Source organism: Talpa occidentalis, unplaced genomic scaffold (assembly GCF_014898055.3).
Source record: "Talpa occidentalis isolate TD23 unplaced genomic scaffold, MPIMG_talOcc4v2.1 talOcc4.8, whole genome shotgun sequence".
Classification (NCBI taxonomy): domain Eukaryota; kingdom Metazoa; phylum Chordata; class Mammalia; order Eulipotyphla; family Talpidae; genus Talpa; species Talpa occidentalis.
In genome coordinates this window covers 63,470,918-63,477,535 of record NW_023605194.1, presented here as the reverse complement: position 1 = coordinate 63,477,535, position 6,618 = coordinate 63,470,918, and positions in this window count along the sequence as shown.

The following is a 6,618-nucleotide window of genomic DNA, read 5'->3' as shown; positions in this document are numbered from 1 at the left end:
ATTAAGTAGCAATCTGTCATTAAAATTTGTAAAATTTATTTATGAAAGGTTATTAAAACATGCCATGTTAATTTGTTTTTGTAATCAAGGTGACTTAAGAAAATAATTTCAGTTTGTAAATAAAATTATGTATGATAAAATGTGTAAACTTATTTTCTCTTTTTAACTTCCTAGTGGAAACATCAAGTTTTTGATTTTGAAGTTTTGCTATAAAGATTAAAATGCCACAAGGAAATCTGTTGTAACCACTGGGGAACTAAGAGTGGTCAAAATACTAGGAAGCTGGTGGTAATATTATGAACTCAGTTTGCACCATGTGTATGTGAATAGGTACATTTACAGTAATTGCTAAAAACTGCCAATTCCATCATTTAAGGAATTCCTTCCTGCAGGTCTCCTTCCCTAAAATAGAGCAACAGCCAAAGTTGAGCTCAGGTATGTAGACCACACTCGTGTTGTGGGTAGGTTCTTGGAAACTATTAACTTTAAGAGAAACGACATGTAACAAACCAGGTTCTTCAACATGGTTTTCATTCAACATCAGCCAAAATTGTTCTCAACAAAAGGACATTGTCTGAGGACCTGCTATATTTGCAGTTCTCTGCAATTTGCTTGTTGCTTATTTCTTGAAGCTAGAATTGTACAGTTGTGGGAGAGTGCAAAATGCATCATAGTAACTGAAGGGAAGCTGGAGGGAAATTTTTGCCGTGAATCACTCAACCAAGCTGCAAATATGAAATGCTTCTGTTGATGTCCTCCTGGGACTGTGTGGAAATATTCTGTAAGCTCGTCAAATACCTGATGGAGCAGGTGAGTCAGTTGCAAATTTGAGTTCTTACTAACATAAATCTGATTTTTGGTTGCTTTGTGCATTGATGCTGAGGGCCTTTTGTCATTGGTTGGTTGCATAGGTTTGCGCGTGCACACACACGCATGTACACACCTCACCCAAGGGATGCCCCATTCCCTCGTGCTGCACCTCCTGACCTACAAGTACCTGTGTGTGTGTTGTTGACAGCCTCCTTCAATCTGGACCACAGGGACTGGAAATCAATGTAATTTCTAGGGTCAGTTACAGCCTTTACCTGTGAGTCTTTAGAAACCTATACAGAGAAAAGTTTAATACAAAAATAGTTAACAGCCCCCTTTTTAGCCTCTCTTAGAAGTGTTTGTGTGCTTGTTTTATTTTTCTTTAAAAAAAAAAATTCTCCACCAGCCTTCACAAAGGATTCCTTTCCACCACAAGGCCAGCTTGGAAATGCAGTTTAATGTCTGAGATCAGGACTAGGACAAATATTTAGCATAAAAAGGAAATTCAAAGGCAAAGCATTCATTCCCAGGTAGAGCACTGAATGGTTTCTATTTTCTTCCTCTCAGTGTTTCCACATCTAGGATATTTAGCTGGGTGGTTTTGGAAAGTGCCTAAGAAATCCTTACCTTCATGGTACTGGAGAAGATGTAAGAGTGTGTCCAAAGATCTGGCAATGTGGGCGCCCCTCACACCTTCAGCATAAAGAAGTGCATGAGTCTTCTCTGCCTCATGCAGAAGACACCCCTCTTTCCACTCAGGCTGCTATGGGGAGCCAACCCCTCCCCAGGGCAGCAGCCTTGATGGCCTTGTTGGAACTTTGTAGCAATCTCTAGTAAGCTGGGACTCACAGGAAAATCAGAACTTGTTGCAAAGAATTTTTCTATTTAGGCCACATTGCCATGTCCAGCAAGGAGACTAACAGCACCTCCAAAGAAATCGCTGTTCTTTGCAACTCTGGTTTTGATTGCGGTGTCAAATGACAAAATATTCTCAGATGTTTCTGGGAAGTGCTAAATTACAGGACCTGGCTAGCAGACCTCAGCTGGGGCCCAGCCCAGGGAGGCCATCTTGCAGAGGCAACTACAGGGGCTTCAGTGTCACAGTAAACTGGGCCTGGCATCACGGAAGGAGCCATGACCCAAGCCCACTCTAGCCACTGAGACAAAATCTATGCTACGCCAGGGAGACCATGACCCTGCATCCTTTCAGAGGACACTGAGCAATTCAAGTTCAAAATTAGTGTGGGCAGGCAAGGTAAGGTAAGTGCATTTTAAAACTAAAAAAACACAGGAGGAATATAGTGGAACCAAGCAAGGGATTGGGGGGGGGGGGACTAGCAGGCAAACTATAAATCAGAGACATCCAATAGAGGAGGGGAGGGAGAGGGATCAAAGCAGGGAAGGAAGAGCACAAGAGATGATTCACTGGTGACTTGGTGGTAGGGATTTTATGGGGATTACACCTGAGAGGAGGAATCAAGCAGTACAAAAATGGGCAACAATGTATATACATATATATAAATGTATATATATATATATATATACACATATATATAAATTATACATATATAAATGTATTTTTAAATAAAAATTTAAGAAATCATTTTCACTTCTAGGAAGAAACCACTTTGCTATTTCATAATGACAGCATTTACCATTCAAATTGTCGATCTCTTGAATAAAAATGTGAAGTTTGTGTTGTGTCCATGTTTTTACTTATCTCCATCAATTTTGTAAATAGTATCAGGGTAAACCATAACCTTTTTAAAAAAAATTTTTTTGAGGTAGCACCGGTTTGCAACATTTGTTGTAAGAAGTATAGGATCTCCCCCTTCAGTTGTTACTATATGACACCCTCCACCATAGCACCCATAGTCCTCCACCACAGTTTATTGAGCTCCCTCCCTACTTGTTCTCACCCCTTCCCATCCCCTTTTAGTAGCTTCAGTTCTACAGTCAGATTTCTAGGTTTTGTTATTAGTTTGGCTTTACCTGATCCTTTGTTTAGTTTCTCTGTATTCTAGATGTAAGTGACACCATCCATTATTTGTTTTTTTCTGACTTAATTTGCTTAACATAATCCCGTCTAATTCCATCCATGTTGGCCCAAATGGTAAGCATTTATCTTTTTCAATAGCTGAGTAATATTTCATTGTGCATATGTAAATCTTCCTGTTCCACTCACCCATTTGGGGGCACTTAGGTTGTTTTCATAGCTTGGCTATTAGAAATAGTGCTGCAGTGAACACAGGAGTGCATATTTCTCTTAGAATTAGTTTTTGTATGCTGTGAGTAGATACCAGGCATGGGCTTGCTGGGTCATATGGTAGATCCACTTAATATTTTGAGAAACCTCCATACTGTTTTCCATAGGAGCCGGACCAGTCTGTATTCCCACCAACAAGGTAAGAGGGTTCCTTTTTCTCCATGTCCTCACCAACACTTGTTTCTGGTGGTGGTGATATGGGCCATCTCCCAGATGTGAGGTGGTATCTCATTGTGGTTTTGATTTGGATTTTCCTGACAATAAATGATGAGCATTTTTTCATGTGCCTGTTGCCTATCTGCATGTCTTCCTTAGGGAAGTTTATTTCAGTCTTCTGACATGTTTTGTTTTTTTTTTTTTGAAAAAAAAAATCCTTCTTCACTGTTCTCTAGTCCTTTTCTGCACTTGTAATTTTCCTCATGGAGGAGAGTCATTCCTGTGAGTCAGGAAGGGTTTGGCCCAGGAGAAGGAAGAACATAAGGCTGCCTCTTGCTACCTGAGGCAAGGGACCTTGTCTGGAGCACGGCAAGGAGCCCAGACAGTGTCTGTATGCTTTGGAGGCAGCTCTCACCCAGGGCGTGACTTGCCCCATGTTTGTGCCTTTCTTCTGAGCATTTTAAAGAGCTTGAAAATCTTCCTGTATGTTTTGTGGCCAAAGGGCCCGAGAGACTAAAGCTCTTGGATTACTCAAAGGAACATGGGGTACTTCTTAAGTCTGGAGAGAAAAGTAAAATTATAGGAAGTGATTTTTAGAAGAGGAATGACACAGAGAATGGGAGGATTCTGGTCTCTCCCAAGATTGAAAAAAGTAGAAGTGTTGTGGTAGAAAATGGCATTTTAAAAGAGCTGTTCAATTATATACGTGCTAGCTTTGTAGAAAAAAAGACCACCCAAATAAGACCAAATGGAGGTTATTTGCTCTGAACTTGCTGTAAGTACAGGGACATCACTTGCTTTTGGCAGAGACTCAAAGGCAGGCAATAGAATGGGGAAGTGATGACGATGGTGATGATGATGACAGGAGAGGTTTCTAGTATGCTGTGATTGGAGCATTCTGTTGGCATGGGGAAGCTGGAGGCAAGTTAATTAGAAGCTTGTGAAGTACTTGGGGAACATATTTGGCTTTCTCTGGTTGGTCCTGAGTTGGAAATGGGGGTGAAAAATAAGGAAACTGCCAGTCACTGACTAAATCCTGACCATTCTGAGCTGGTTTCTGCTGAGGTGGTAGATCAGAATTCTTTGGTTATAAGCAGTATTGTCATTGTTTGTATGTTTAGTCTCTCAGTCCTCCCTTTCCCTACCTGTGAGAGTTGATGAAATCTAAAAATCCAGATCACCACTTAGAGATCAATTGTTCAGTCATCTCCATGATGTCTCAACCTTTCTGTTGTTATATCATCATGATTATTATCATGGTTGTGTAGAGCATTCCAGACCTTGGATAAAATATAATAGATATGATGTATCATGACCACTGTATGGAAACAACAAATAATCTCTGCAAAATGCTTCGAACCAGGAACCCAAACCCAAGCCAAGAACAAATCCCATATAGGCATGCAGATCAACCTTAGAGCCAAGTAACTTTTGCCTTAAGGCAAATGCTTAGACTGTTCCACCTTCCCTGTTTCACTGATCCAAGTATATAGTATTAGTAACATCACACTGTGACTACCTAACAAGAAGTCTAAAGTAATGCAAATGCCCATCACTACTCAAGCCAGTGAGTTGAGACTGAAGTGTATTTCATCTAGAGAAGAGATGATATTGCTAGTGAATTCTGCTGGAGTTAGTAATCTCTTTCTTAGAATCATACGTGTGTGTGTGTGTGTGTGTGTGTGTATGTATTACCAATGGGGACACATCTCTAATGATCCACATAAACGATGAGTTTAGTGATTTCCTCAGGTAGAGTGCTGAGTAATCAAAGGTGATTTTGTTTTGGAGTTCATGCCTGTGTCAGAATTTTCAGCATCAGTGATTTATAGAATTATGATCTCTGTATACAAACAAGTCTTAGAAAACTATAACATCATGCATGAGATGTTAGTCTGAAGCAAATAGGACCAGACATCTTGACCACAAAAGATGTCGTATCTGGTAGGGATTAGTGGAGCTCTGGAAGAAAAGAAGTGGTTCAATTCAGAAAACCAGACCCTTTAGCTGGGTTATGTATTTCGATCTCTGTTGGTCTCTCATAGGTACCAAGTATTTGGCTTATCATCCTATGATGAAGGTTGTTGAATTCAAATTCAGAATGACCCAGGGTGTGATCAGCAGATTGTGATAATTGGTTCTTTTCTGGGAAAGCAGGATACTAGTGAATCACAGGCTAATTTGTTTAAAGTCATTTGTCCATGTTGCTGCAAATGGAACTGCTATCAGCTGTAATTCCCTATTGTCTCCTTTGATGAGACTAGAATTTCCCAGAAGCTTTCATCATGGGAGTCTGGTGATGGATGGCAAATTCAGCAATTGGTTAGATCTAGGACAGTGACTGTTGTTTGCGATAATCTAATAATGGCCTTAGAATTAATGTGTTCTGACCTAACAATTGTAATAAAGAAAAAAGACAAGAGGAAAAGGGCAGTTGTTGATAAATGACAACCAAAGACCTATAGACAACGAGAAGAATGTAGATAAGAATACAAAACAGGAAATAAATAGGGGTCTTAGTCTGACATGTTGGGTAGAATCCTAGGTCCATAATACTAGGTCCTCTGCCTGTTCTAAAGGTTTTGAGTCAGCTATCTGCTTGATAATAGTTGCTTTTAGAAGATCTCTAAGAAGCCTTAGCTTGAAGTTCCCCACTGGAGTAGCTTTCCAAATGTATGGAAATCTGGAACTGTGAATTTAGTTGTGAAAGGTGAACCCAAGGATGGATAGCCTAAAGTTTCATAGCTATGACATGTTCACATCTAAAACTTACACAAACCCCGTGGTGGGTGGACCCTGGGTAAAATCCATCTGAAGGTATTCAAAGGGCACTTGAGGCTTTTGTTCCTGGCCATGTCCCACCCTGAAAGTTCTTCTAGGATTATGTTGGGTGACATATGACCCAAAAATAACCTCAACTGTCTCTTTAAAGTTTTCCAGTGTTGATTTAAGAGAGTTATCAATTTTCATGTACCCTATGAGTAGTTTCATGGAGTAATATAGCTAATAGCCATCTGAAATCATCTGGTGCTACCAAACAACTATCTTGGGGGCACCAGAACTTATCTAGATGAAAAACTCAAACAGTTCTCCCCACTTTTTCTTTACTGAATCGGGGAACTAAATGATATTTTATAATGGCCTCTTTCAGTCCTTTCAGAGATTTATTCTTTGAGGGTTTAGGCAGGATCGTAATCTTGATCAATCCTGCTTGCTTGCTACTAGAGCATTTCCTTTAGCATTAACATTATCTCCTGTTTTCAAGCATTATGATGGTCACCTCTCTAGGAAGAAGAGTGTCTCTAGAAGTTGCTTAACTTGTACATTTTGGTGGGAATTCCAGCACCTCAAAGTCATGTACTACTATTAATCATTTTTGCTATCTG